This window comes from Phragmites australis, chromosome 15 (genome assembly GCF_958298935.1).
Source record: "Phragmites australis chromosome 15, lpPhrAust1.1, whole genome shotgun sequence".
NCBI classification, from domain to species: domain Eukaryota; kingdom Viridiplantae; phylum Streptophyta; class Magnoliopsida; order Poales; family Poaceae; genus Phragmites; species Phragmites australis.
The window spans coordinates 7,309,821-7,325,095 of record NC_084935.1 but is presented as its reverse complement, the minus strand read 5'-3'; the positions used below and the strand labels follow the sequence as shown (position 1 = coordinate 7,325,095).

At 39.7% G+C, this 15,275-nt stretch overlaps 1 pseudogene; it reads right to left on the bottom strand.

Moving 5' to 3' along the window:
• Window positions 1-299: 299 nt before the first annotated feature.
• On the bottom strand, window positions 300-14,754 carry LOC133892094 (equilibrative nucleotide transporter 3-like; annotated as a pseudogene).
• Between the last annotated feature and the right edge of the window lie 521 nt (window positions 14,755-15,275).

Genomic DNA, 15,275 nt, shown 5'->3' with positions numbered 1-15,275 from the left:
GACGGTTGCTGATGTACTTTCACGGGGAGTTACCCGTTCGGAAGGGATGCCTTTCAAACGTGCACAAACATGCCCCTCCATTATATATATATACACACACGTTCAATCAATGGAATCAATCTCTCTCAATTCTTTGCTCTCGATCTACTCTCTATTTCCATTTTACTTAAGCAATATGAATTCTAGATAACAGTGGCGTCGTCAAGGAAATGGAAATATTCGGTAGAAGATGATCCAAATGCGCTTGACCCTTGATTGCAACCACACCGGAGGACGACCGGAAGAACATGTTGCATGATTTAGCACCACCCTTTGCTTGTGAGCCACACCCAGTCGAGAACGGCCCCACAGAATGTCTCCCAAGAGGGAAAGCACAAGCAAGTTGCCCAAAGCATTTTGTTCTGGTCCCTGCATGTACAATCATTTACTTTATCTCGATCAAATATACTTTGCTGGTTCAAAGCATTCATACACTGACCTTGTACCCTTTGGGTGTCTCAGTGAGGACACAGACGGTGAGGTATCCGTTGCTCAAACCAAGAAACGAACTTAATATGATCATCCAGCCCTGATCACCGTGCTTTGCGGTATAGTAGAATGCAGGGATGATCAATAACCGTGAGACGACAGCAACTAGTTTTGAATTTTGAGAGCAATAGAATGCAGTGTTTTTTTATTTTCTAACCTATTGTCTGTTGTAAAAGCGACATCTTTATTTTTTGCGACACCTTATTGCCATCCTTCCAACGGACGACAGTAGCCTATTTGTATAATTTTTTAAACATCTGTCTAGTTTTGTAATTTTTTATTTTTAAAATATAAAAATAAAAAAGTCCCTCCTTGCGTCTGTGCTCTGACCAACTAACTGGTTACTTCCAGGCCCAAGCATTCCGAGGAGGACTAAAACGCTGCCGCCGGAGCAATCCATAGTCTTGGTGCTCAAACGCTGAAAAATGCAGGGTTTTCTTCAGACTGAAAAATGTGTGTGAAATTTAGCTTCAACAGATTATATACAATTATAAAAAAAAAACTTGTTGCCACTTAAAATACCATTGGATCTGGGCGATTTTGGATGCCACCGGCAGCCAGATCAGCAGCGGGAGAATATAGGTGCCATGGAGTGAACCCATGGCCAGATTTTTTATGGTGCTAGACACAATCAAATACAAGGGAACGAATTGTTGAGGTCAGGAAATAGCCCATCAACCCAACAAGCAACAGAACGCGTTCAGGAATCAAGATTAGATGCGGCGTGGACGCGTGAGGGGGCAACTGCAGGAGAGGAGAGATAGGTGGGAAAGGTAGCGCCCCTGAGCAGCGCGTAACGAGGAATGGCCACACATCGAAACATACGCCAGCATAGACGTCACGACGTGCAGTTAGGTAAGATCTCTCCAGCACGAGAGATGGAAGCGGAGCATTTTTTTTCTTTTCTTGGAGCTAGTGGATCGGAATTGAACTGGGCCGCAAATGGGCTCTTCTATCATAGAAAATGGAGGAGGGCCTATCACAAGTCCACCGCGGTGGTCTGTTTCTTCTTGTTGAGGACATGATCAGAGTCCAATATCGGCCTGGAATATTTTCATGTGTCACTCAGGTTTTGAGACCACAATTCAAACTATTTTTCAGCATTCCTGTAAAAAAACCCCTATTTTTCAGCATTTACACCATAAGTGACCCCTCCATATGTAAAATGCCACTGCCATTACTTGTTCTGCTAATGTTTGTCAATTGTTAACATAATGTAAAAAGTTAAGAAGCCACTAAAATATGTGTCCACATGATAGTGACTAAAATTTCCAATTCTTTGTTTCGATGAGATTTTTGAATACTTTTAAGTATATTTTTACACTATAGTTAATGAAAAAATTACAAAGAAGAGGAGAGCTGTAGGGGGTATAAATTGGAGTTACATTTTATGGCGGGTTTATACATTCTACAGTTTCTCCCTGTTCAATATACTTGTCAAGAAATTAAGTAGTTCAATAGTGCGATAACCGGTATACTTAGCCAATCAGATCATTTACATTGATTTGTGATGAGATATCATAAGCTCAATTTGCTAACAACACCAAAACGAAATAAGTATCTACATGATCTGCCCAACTAAATGGACACACCGTGAAAAAAATGAATACTTTGATCACCAACAACCCTTTGCCTATGAGCCACATCTAGCCAGAAATAGCGCTAACAAATATGGAATGAGATCCTCTAACATAACATCATAGTGACGTGGTCACAGACATGTGAGCCAACTCTCAGTGGACCCCACGTGTCAATGACAAGGGATGGTGTTACGTCATAGGAACCGCTTCCAACAAATATGCACCAACAAGTTCCCCAAAGCATTCTATTCTGATGCCTGTAGTAAAAAAAATAGGCATGCACATTGGTTGAGCAAATCCTACTTAAAACAACCATGGTGGCTCAAAATGTTCATACACCAACCTTGTACCCTTTGGGCGCCCGGTGAGGACATAGACAGTGAGATGCCCGTTGCTCAACCCAAGAAACGATGTTAACATGATCATCCATCCATGGTCACCGTACTTTGTAGTGTAGTAGAACGCAGGTATGAGTAGGAACCTTGAGATGAATGCGATTAGTACCCCCTTCCTGGATGTTAGCTTGATTTGTTCAATCAGAGGCAGGCATCTTCCAATCAGATCCGACACATTAAAGCTCGCGATCAAGACAAGCACGCACCTGAATTGCCAAACGATGAAGTAACGATCATTTAGAAAGGTCATACACAATTTAGCAGTGACCAGCAGGTGAATATAGTCAACTGGATAGATTAAAGTAGGTTATTACCAAGAACCCAAGTTGTGTGATCCAATGTCTTCAACCAAAAACCCTGGAAAAATTGACAGTGTCAGGATATATACAGGCCCAACTCTAAGCTATGGCAATAAGGGCATTGGCCTAGGGCCCAGCCCAGGTAGGGGGCCCAAACCTATGTATGTATATTGTATAGGTATTCAATCATTCAATCAGTCAGCCCAATGTTTCTTGCCCAGCTCAACATGGTAACTGTTGGGATCGAGTTTCCAGACAAGGTGAGCCTTTGGATACGGAGATATCGAAGGGCCCTCAGAGTGACACGTACTGGAGGTGGAACAGTTTTTCAATACCCCTTCCAATTACACTGTGGCTCTATTTATAGCCCGTACCCAGCGACCACAAGTGCCGTTTACACATCTTACCTCCTTACCTGCTACATTCCCAGAATATCTGGGGACATTATGGTACAAATGAGCATGATCGCATAATTACAGCAGTACCCAGGGCGACCGTAGTCGGGGCCATTATGCCGAGGTGGTTCATCCCTCCGAAGGGCGCGGAAGCCTCCTTCGCCTGGACGCACGTCGGACAACCTTCGCCCCCCGGTGAAGGTTAGCTCGCGTCTTCGCCTGCTCCGAACGATGCGGACTGCGAACCCGGGCTTCGCCCGTTAGTCGAAGGTCGTGAGCCTTCGTCTTCGCCGGTACATGAACTCGAAGATGCGAGCGCGCCTACACCCTTTGACCAACGTTGCTCCACGATCTTCACCGCTGACAGATGAACTCCCTATAACAAAAGCACAATGGCCATCACGCAGCATCTCCAGTAGACTTCGCGGTAGGGGTGACGGGAGATGATCCCCAACAGTAACAACCTAACATGTTTGCTACAAGCCCAAGCCCAAGCCAATGGAAGCCACCTATCTAGCTATCCTCACATTGCTTTTATGGTTCTACCTGATTCTTTTTCTTGACACACTGTCGGTTGTTCGCTCATTGCAGTTTTCCTAATTCCCAGTGATGATCCTCCTTCCACCTTCCCACAAATTTCTGCAATTAGAATTAGGTCTTCAATCTCCTCACGCCCAACGGATCGCAATTGATTTACTCCACAAACCTTTTAAGTTCTTCTATGATTGTCCGTTGGTTAGGGTTCAGTTCAACTCTCTTGCCCCTCACACAACAATTGCAATTCGTAAGATGATCTAAGAACCAAGTCAAGGACTTAAGGTAAGTGGAGATTTAATTTTGTATAAGTAATTTCCTTGGGCCCTTGGTTTATCTACCTTTTTCCCTTTCTAATTTTAGGTGTTCTTGTTGTTTTCTTGAATTCATCTTATTTTACTAAAGGAATGTTGTCTAACAAGCATTTGTCTGGAGCTGCGAAAAGGAAGAAAAGGAAACGAGAAGATCAATTTATTGAATCGCAAAATGGTGCTATTCATAAGTTTCTTTCAAGTAATATTGTTCCTGATGATAATCCTGAGGAGTTACATGATTGTAGCACTGAAGAACAAGAGCATCAACCTAATCATAATTTAAATGTAGAAAGTGGTGACAATGAAGATGCTAGAGAGCACTAAAATAAGGTCAGCTTTGTTAGAACTAGAGAGATCTTTTACTGATGACTTAAAAGCAATGAGTGATGCTAAATCTTTGGTCATTGTACTTGAAAATTTTGAATTTTTAGTTGGTATGGTTATTTGGCATGAAATTTTATTTCTATAAATATGGTTAGTAAGAAATTGCAATATAAGATTGTGTGCATGGATGCGGCTCTCAAGAAAATTGAAGTTGCCGTCTCATATTTTAAGAGCTACAGAAATGAAGGCTTCACTTCTAGTATAGATATTGCAAAAGCTATTGCATCTGACATGGATATAGAGCCAAACTTTCCAACAAGATGTCATGCAACTAGAAAAAAATATTTTGACGAAGAAAACAACCAAAATGAAGAAAGACAATCAAGTATCAAATCCTTCAGAGTTAATTATTTCCTAGTAATGATTGATGTTGCAATTGTTTCATTGACTAGTCGATTTGAGCAACTGAAGACATTTGAAAATGTGTTTGGTTTCTTGTTCAACTCAAAAAAGTTGAAATCTTTGGATGATAATGATCTACGAAAATGTTGCACCAATTTTGTACACAATTTTTCTCGTGATAACTTGTCCGATGTTGGGTTAAATGATTTTTTTTTTCTGGATTGAAAGTGATGCAAGTGACACTGCATATGCTTTGATGTTAGCCCATGAGATTCTCAAGTTCGTTTCAGCTGCATATTGCTATCCAAATGTTTCAGTTGCCTATCGTTTTACTCTTAACTGTACATGTGACTGTAGCACCAACTGAAAGAAGTTTCTCAAAGTTAAAATTATTGAAAAACTATTTGAGGCCAGCTATGTCACATGAAAGATTGAATTGTTTGGCTATGTGTTGTCCTGAGAAGAATACCTTAGACAATATTGATTTTGATAATGTCCTTAATGATTTTGTATTAAGAAATGCCCAAAGGAGTTTCTTTTTATGAGGCAAGTTTGGTTTGCATGTGAGAATCAATGGATGTTTGTGGTCTCTTCTTTTGTGAAGTGGTGTTGGAGTTTGGTTCTTATTCATGGTAATCATATTACCATATTACTTCCATTATGCTATTCTTTTAGAATTTGTATTGTAATATTGTTCATCAATGATAATAACTAAGTTGGTTGAAGTTAATTCTTAATCTTATTAATTTGTTTATGTTATCAATGTTCATTTTTTGTCATTATTAGAGGAGGAATGGTTTAAAAAGTGTATGTGTGTAGCCTTAAGGGCCCATGGTGTCAAGGCTACCCTAGGGCCTTCCAAGCTATAGAGCCAGCCCTGGATATAGATTAGGAACAAGTCCAGAGCATAATCCATATTCTTATGTAGCAACTGCCTCTTGCTTAATTGTTCAACATGAGTAGGACCTTCTTCAACGTAAACTAATTCATCATAAATTCAGCATTACGAGATTGTTTTTCAACTGAAACAAGGTTTCTGTCACTCAAGTGCGTATGAATAGATTCAATGAGTGACTTTTCATTCCGCCAGTAGCAAGGTCAACAGTGATTGTCAGAGACCCCTCAGAGGAAGCTTTTGAATAGTAGAATTTTGCAATTTGCAACTTTGAAATACAAAAGCATAAAGTAGAACATATAGGGGGTGTTTGGATGGCAACATTTGCCTCAGCCTGGCCCATGGTATGCAAGTTGGTGTTGTTTGGTTGCATGTAAAACCTCTTGAGTTTGGCTCGCCTCATGCAAAAAGGGTCTGGCAGACTGCATGAGCAGAAACAAGGAAATCAGCCATTTCCAACAAGCCAAGCTCTCTCGGTTCAAGGCCAGGCCATCGCACGCTCATTTTCCATCTGCTAGAATAATAAAAAAGCGCTTTCGAATTGATCTCATCCTTTATATAATAAAAGGAGATTTTTTTTTTTGTCTTCTTGCCTAAGTTTCATATAAAAAAAACCAGGCTTTCCAAAAAATAAAAGTACTGATTGAGACAGGCTTACCCTTTTCTGATGGCTATCCCTAGTCTATTACTTACAGAATTTCTTGTCTAAGGCCAATCCACATGGCCTCTTTGACCAACAAGAGATTGAATAGATAGGGCCCCACAAGTTGTTAATTCGCCCAAACATCTGACGACACGAGCTGACAACAGCCATGCAGCACCTGTATGAAAGTCAGTACCACCCCATTAAGGACAGGTTTTGGTATCTGGTTTCAAAGCCCTACGCGCTCTATGTTTGGAGGATCTACGAATTCCTCCTACTTATTCAAAAACCGAGGGGGTGGATCAAAGCGATTGAAGCGAAAAATTGACCTTGCTAGCTCTTCATGTGCAAAGCGCGCAAGTGTGGGAGTTTTTTAGGGTCACTGCCTTCTTCAAACCACCATCCCAGTATTAATTCCTCACCGCTCACCACCCCCTCAATATTCTCTTCTTGTTGCCACCAGAGAGGTAAATCCCTTCTTGCTCTGCTCCTCCTTTGCTCTCCCTGGTCTACTCTTCTACAAAGACTGGCTCACTCCCTGCCTCTTATTTCTTTCTCTCTCTCTCTTTGCTGTGCAGGAGTGTGCAAAGGCCTCAGCTTGCCTTGCATAGGGAGAAGAGGCAAGTCATCCCCGTATCCATCCATTTATCTTCCGATTTCTTGATGGTGATGGCAAATCTTGTGCTATTTTGTGGTATTTTTCCTAGATCTACTGCCATGGCTCTCTCTCCCTTTTGTATTTTCACTGTGTAGGGTGTTGGTCTATTACTTTGTATTTTTACTGTGTTCCAAGGTAAAAAGGTAATAGATTATAAGATGGATTTCGATTTTTACATGTTTCTTTCCCCTTTTGCATAAATGAATGTTCGTTCTTGAAATTATTTTGTGCAGATTTGCCTCCCTCATCATACCTTCTCTCCGTTGTGTGCAAGTTTGTGGTATTCCCTTTCGACTCCTTGCTATGGTTGTGTGGAGGTAAACAGGAATGTGTTCCTCCTCTTCTTTCCCCCTCCCTCCTCTCGCTATGATGGATCCATTTTGGTGATATTTTTTTTGAAATGCCATTACTTGTCATGATGCGAATAACCTTGATTTTTTTAACTTAAATGATAATAAATTTTGAGTGTTTATCCATGCTGATGATGTATAATTATTTATATGAGCATATTTCCATGTTGATGATGCTTATTTACAAATCTGAGCATATGTCTAAGTCGATGATGCTTATTTGTTAATGTGAGTATATATCATGTTGATGACTCTTTTTTTTTTGAATCTGAGCATATGTCCATGCCAGTGATACATTTTTTCATTGATCTGAGCATATGTTCATGATATGTAAATATGAATCTAAGCACGTCTATATTTTCTATTTAATTTGTCTAGATGGTGTTGAAAAATACAAGACGTATGTGTATTATCAAAGCAGCAGCTCTTGTCATTGTTCTCTATGCATTCTTTGTGAATAGACTTAGAATGGGACACCAATCTCGACATGTAAGTACCTATGCCCCAATGTCCGTGAGAGACCAAGTATGTGAAGCCAACCTAGATAAAATATACAACTGCAATGATGTAGAATGTGTAGACATGCTTCTCATGAGAAGAGCTCCCTTTTTTCACCTATGCAACTTACTTAGGGAAATGAATTTGTTGCGAGATAGCATTCACAACAGTGTAGAAGAATAAGTATCAATGTTCTTACATATGGTTGGCCATAACCAAAGGTTTAGAGTTATTCACCAATCATTTAGAAGGTCTATAGAGACAGTGAGTCGATACTTCAAGGAGGTTATGTATGCTATTGGTGAGCTTAGAGATGAGATTATAAGGCCCCCATCTAATGAGAATCCAATAAAGATCAGAAACAGTACAATATGGTATCCATATTTTAAGGTAAAAAATTATCATATAATTTGATAACTTCATGATGCATGCATGGCTACTTATCATGTAATGACAATTGCTGGAAATCATGTAGGATTATGTGGGTGTGATTGATGACACTCATGTACTTGCTAGAGTACCTAAGGAGGTGACTACAACCTTTAGGAGTAGGAAGTACTATCCTATTCAAAATGTGCTAGCTGCAGTTGATTTTGATCTGAGATTCATATATGTCTTAGCTAGTTAGGAGGGTTCAGCATATGATGCTCTCATTCTTGTTGATGCATTAAAGCGGCATGATGCGTTAAGGGTTCCACCAGGTAAATAAAATCCTATCATAGCCAATAAAAATTATGTCATTGAATAAACACAAATATACGAGTGCATGTATATAAATTTTTTAGGGAAATTCTATCTAGTTGATGCTGGATATGCATGTCGCCCAGGATTCCTTCCTCCTTACCGAGCTACTAGATATCATCTAAGAGAGTATGGTGGAAGGAATTACCCAACTAATGCTAGAGAGTTATTCAACTTGAGACATTCTAGTCTACATGTGTCCGTCAAGAGGGCTTTTGGGGCATTAAAGAACCATTTCCGCATCTTGGACAGCAAAACATTTCATCCATTCAAGATACAGGTCAAAGTAGTTCTTGCATGTTGCATTTTGCATAACTGGATACTTCCCTGGTCAAGATGAGGTGTTCCCTCCTAAGGCAGATTGGGTGCCCAATAACACTTCCTCCTATGGCCATGGAGTTCCCGTGGATGACAACACAACATTGTCTCAAAAAAAAAAAGATGAATGAGCTCATCAGATGTGGGGCTATAGGGGGCACTCTCATGTATAGAATATTAAGGTTTTCTGTGTTGTAATAGCTATGATACTTTGTTGAACTAGTATCCATGTTTGATTGATTTAATAACTAAATTATTGGACAAATGTAATGATGTAATATTCCTACTATTCGATCTTTTTTAATTAAGGCATTGGACATATGTAATGATGATGGTTATATGCACTATTCCTACTACTTTCTATTCTTCCATATCTTGTTGTTTGATAATTTTTTTAACTGAGGCTTGGACATATGCAATGATGATGGTGGTATGCACTATTCCTGATAGTTTCTATCCTTCTATATCCAACTGTTTGATAATTTTTTACTGAGATCAGTACATATGCAATGATGATGATCTTATCTATAATTCCTGCTGCTTTTTGTCCTTCTATATCTTGTTGTTTGATACATTTTTAACAAAGGTTTGGCTGTTGGGATTAGGGATGGCTAATGAGATGGTTGAGGTTGAGGTGGGTCCCAAGGAAACTTACGGAGCGTCTAGCCAGCGTGTGAGGGGTGCAATGCAATGGAATAATGTTAGTTCAGGCTTTGTGCTTCGTCACATGTGCCAGCTTATCTCATCTATAGTTAGAACCGTTAAAGGGTTCAAAGAGGTGCACCTGAACAAGGTTGCCAAGGATCTTCAAGATTTCACTGGCAATGAAGTGACTGGAATACATGTGTACAACCACCTACACAAGTGGAGATAGAGGTGGATCAAGGTCTCTAAGCTTAGAGAATTGAGTGGAGCTAACTGGGATGAGGACAACTGCATGATAGTGCTTGAGCAAGAGCATTACAAGGGTCATGTCAAGGTGTGTGCTGCATATTATGTTATTGACATTTAGTTGTTTTTCATTCTTTCTTTGTTGTCTTGCCCCATGGTAATACTTTCACTACTGATTTGTCCCAATTTAATGCATGTTAGGCACATCCTAAGGATGCTGACTATCCAAACAAGCCAATTGAGAACTATCAGCAGATGATGACTATCTTTAGGAGTGGAACGGTAACTGGAAAGTTTGTCATGGGTTCCAATGAGGCTTTGGGTTTCCCATCTGACTTTTTTGAAAGCTCCATGAAAGCTAACATGTTTGCTGAGGAAAGAACTCCTAAGGTTATAGATAATTTTTGCCAAAGTATTTGGGGAGACACCCAAGACTCAGGATACTACTAGTGTGTCTGGAGTTGGTAACAAGAGAAAGAGAGCCATGCTCTGTGAGGAGGACAATATTGTCTTGACCAACATGATAGATATTGTGAATAATGTTGCTAGTGCCATTCGTGAAACCAAAATAGAAGAGGTGCATCCTGAGCTCTATGGTGATGTTATGTATATGTCTGGGTTCACTGGAGAGGCGTTAATTGTTGTATTTTCTCATGTGGTTGACAACAAAGCTCAAGGTACTGCATTTGTGGGTATAAGTGAGGCTCACCATGTGTTGTGGCTCAGGACCTTCCTGGCCAACCACTACTATAACTAGTGAGGCTTCTCTTGTTTGTTATCTATATTTTAGGTAATGAGGTTACTCTCTTGCCGTCTCATCATATTTTGTACAGTGATGTGGGAGGTGATAGTGAAGTAGGTTAACCGGAAGGTGTCTGATTATATCTTGTTCAGTGACGTAGTAGGTGATAGTGAAGCAGGTTAACTAGAAGGTGTTTGATCATATTTTGTGCAATTTAACAAAGAACTCTCTAGTTTGCTTAGTCTAGATTATGCCAGTGCATTGTGAGGTGCTTTATGTATCACTCCTACTTGTTTGGTGGTTTGTGTGCCCCTCCAATCTCAGGCTGCATATAGTTTGTTGTGATCATAACATTATGGATTAATCAGTTAAATTATAGCTCGATGTTTTATATCATGTGTCTCCTACTTGCATCATTGTTTACTTGGTATGTTTTGATTCTTTTAACTACATATGACAGCTTGCTCATTTTAACATGTGATGGTCAAGTGGCGTGTGTCTTGTTTGTTTATTTTCACTGTGATATGATCAAGTGTTTTTATTGATGTGAATAGAAACTAGAGTGCAAATCCTATTTGTTCAAGCCATATTCATCTTTATTATTGCTACAAAACATAATGTAATTTGTTTTATTTGGAACTTGGTAACACTGAGAAGTGGTGGTGGTATTCTTACCACATAAATCAAGAGGTTACCACAACACATGTGCATACAGGTAACCAAACAAACTGGTTTGCATCTCAAACTTTTTGACTCATACAGGCAACCGAATAACTTCTTTGTGTAGCCGTGCTATATACATACGGGTTACCCAAAAATGTGGTCTTACATGCGCTCAACCTAGCTCAAGTGAGTCTGACTCACTCATACAAGCCAGACCAGGGTTACACGAGCAACCAAACACACCCATAGCTGCTCAAAGAAGCATGGGATTGAAGATAACAACACAGCCATCAGTCAAGTAGTTCACTTGTATGGATCAGTAATGGCAAGTTCATAAATCATGAGGTAAATGCACCTCTGATTGTTGCACGTACTAGCTCCTTTCAGAAGGCCATCTCAACCTCTAGAATTCTCAAAACCCGCTTTTGTGAGGAACCTAAACACCGAGGTTATTGCACCTGATGCAGCCAGCCAAGTCGGCAAAGAAGGACTAAAAATCAAATCCAAACATACCAAATAGTGCAGTAAGTTTTATGTTAAACAATTCTGACAAACAGTTTCTAGTAAATTGTTGTTGTCATAATGATGTTATAAAATGGCACCTGGACGAATTCCGGGCATATTAGGGATAGATCACCAGTCATCTCCCCTTGAACATGACTGTCTGCTATGCCAAAAGCAGCGGCAATGATACATACACCCACTACAACAAAATTGCCTAGTACTGACATTATAGTAGAGGCAGTCTCAAAGATGCCTCTCAGACTCATCAGCTTGCAGCCCAGTGGCATTTCCTTAAGGCATTTATCAAAGTGCCGCAATGTTTCTAATCATATATATCATACTCAGGATTAGATTGTTTTTGATGTTAGGCAATTATAAATATATTTTTCAAATCACCATTACATATATAACCATATTTATGGTTCTGTGAGTTTTGATGCTTTTTTACCTGCTTCAATATGATTTCTGATTCGTAGTACCTGTTCCACGTATTATATGATAAATAGATAAGATAAATGACTCGTGATAAAATTAGATAAAAAAAATCTACCTGGTAGGGCTCGAAACGGAGACCTATCGCTTCAGCAATAGACCACATGCCAACCCACCTACAAAACATTGTTGTTCATAGAACAAGTTAAATATATTTAACGGGTCCCTAGTTTCTCCATCTTCCATCTCCATCTTCCATCTCCTTTCTTCAAACACGGAGGGAGCACTGCCCCAACAACAATCGTAACAGAAAACCTCGAGGCGCTGTGAAGGGCACGCCGCCGCTGATTGGACGCTAGGCTTTGCTAAGGGCCCACCGCCGCCAGTCAGAAGCGAGGTGCTGCTAAGGACACTGGTCTTACTCAAGGCACTACTAAGAGCGTGCTACCGCCGGTCAGACGTGAGGTGCTGCTAAGGGCGCACCGCCACCATTCAGAAGCGAGTGCCATCCGCTTCTGGTGTCGTCCCTTGCCTCCGTGGGCCATTTCTGAGCGAGGACCCAAAGGTTTGAATGATTTGCCCAATCCTCTGAAATTCCGAGTCCTGGATTAAAACACTAGTTGATGTTGTCCTGGTCTTAAGTTTTTGTTGGCAAAATAATCGAATAAGGTTTGTATCCATGCTAACAATTCTTGGATGGAAATTAATTAAAATAAATGGGGGACATGAGCGACCTCTGTTTAAGCGTCAATATCTAACAAGTTGTTGCTATTGGTAATTTAATATCAAGAGATAGCACCGATGAGATTGGAGGAGCTGTGCTTGGGGATGGATATTTCTGTGTTGCTATTTAGTGCCTTAACAATGTTGAAGATGAAAGGTTACCTCGACCATATGGAGATATTAAAACTGCAGAGGATGTTGTAGGAATGTGTGTTGCTTGGCCACACACACATGTGAGTCCATTTACCACCTTTTATTTGTTGGCATCTAAAGATTTTCGTTATTGTTTACATGATGAAAAATATTGTTCATTTGCAGATTAAGAGAGTGAAACCTAAAACCAAAAGGTGCACTTCAAAGGAGCAATGAAGAAGATTGTTCAATAGCGCACTTCACTAAAGATTTAAGGAGCAATGAAGAAGCATGCATATTAGAGTTGTTCTAGAAATTTATATGTTTAGGATATCAATTTGTTCATCGAGATATCTTAGGAGATTATTCAAACGGACCTAATTCGTTCCTTCAATCCATTTTTTATTTAGTGATTGCTTTGTATGCTTGTTATGAAGCACAATCTTACTGAATTTGTTTTATATATATATACATAAATTAATCATTTTTAGAGATGCAAAACATTATCATTATCAGACAATAATTGCTATATTGATAATGTCTACAAAATGCCACTACATTTTTAATGGTGTTAATTAATACCTCCAACAATGTCGCTATGTTTCTAGAGGCGTTAAACAACGTCCCTACATGATATGTGTCCACCTGGTTGTAGAATGCATCTAATTCTCTACAGACATGATAACACGTTACTATAAAATGCCTATACATTTGTTGAGATATAATGTAATTGTATCTATAAAATGCATCTATGTTTATTGAGGCACCATGTAACGTCTTTATAAAAACTGCCACTAATTATATAGAGATGATTAACAAAGTGACACTAAATTCATAGAGTCGATGTGTGGGAAGGCATTTATGTGGCATTTTATAAAATAACTCTATGGTCGCCTAGGGACAAGAAAAAAATGTCTCTACTATACAAAGAAGTCACCTCTACAAGCTAGTTCTCTTGTAGTGACTAATGAATGGTGCAATTCCACCGCTTCCTGACGACAAAACATCCAGCTACCACAGGCAACAAAAATTAGTGAAGTTTGGTATTAGGGGTTTGCGGTTCATATTATGTCTGTGCCGGTAGGTTTTAATTGTCAGTGCTTACAATGATCACTCCGAATGTGCTCAATAAGAATAGCATGTATCCTGCAAAGTTGCGCACCTGAGTGTTGGCATTTGCCTCATGATAAGTGAATATGGCGGTTGTGGCGAGAACAAAGGGCTGATAGGTGAGAATGATAATTCTTGTTGGATGGTACCTCTGCATTCAGAAGGCATCAAATTAGTTGAGGTGAGCATAATTTTGTACGTAACTTCAGGTATTTGGAAAACAGATGGAAATAAAAGTCATCTAGACATTCATACCGGGAAGAGGTACACGTAGTAATCTTCAATTGTAAGCATCCCATTGAACCTAAAGAGGCATCCATTTCCGAGAAGCCAGCAGATGATGCCCTACAGCCCTAGTACTTTCCCTATTATCAGCATTCCAGTGGTCCAGACACCAATATTTAGCATGTGAAAATACCAAAAGCATCTCTTCAGGTAGGGCAATTAGCGCAAACCTGAGTTCTAGCTGCTCCAGTGTCTCCGTCATCATATTCCTTGCTTATTTCACTTTGATGGCCCTGCAGATCAAGAAAACAAGCAGCAGAAATCGTGGGAAGAGTCAAACTGGTAGCACTCGAGCCGCATACGGAATACCATTTGTATTAAGAAACAGATTGAACTGTGTTCTTTGGGAAACTAAGAGTGCTTACTGGGATAGCGCTGTAAGACGAAGAGCCGGCCATGGAGCACAAGAAGGGGGAAGAAACGACTACTAGAACACCCCCAAAAGAAAGCACCAATGGAACAGACAAAATAAGATACTAAATCTAGGAGGAGAATGAATTAGAGTAACAAAGTCATTTATCTCTGAAACTAGGGATACAAGTGAATACCTAGATAGTTTTAATCACTATTTAGTTTATTATTTTCTTAGCTTAGTTAGGTGAGAGTGAATCTTTAGTTTTTTTTTAATTTTAGTTAGTCTAATGCTTCAATAAATACAAAACTTACCTCCCTACCTAAAAAATTAGGTTTTCTAAGAAGTTGTTTACACGCATAGAAGATCACGTGGAAAATACTATCACGCGTCAACACCACCACCTGGACCTAACTCACATGACGCAGGGGCAGGAGAAAAGATCTTTTTGGACGAAAGGGGTTTTCTGTTCCAGAAAAAAAAAATGAAGAAGACAGTGGAAATGTATCAACTTGGAAGATATGGGCCGAAAGGAATAATAGTGTCTTCAGAAATGAATCACTGAAG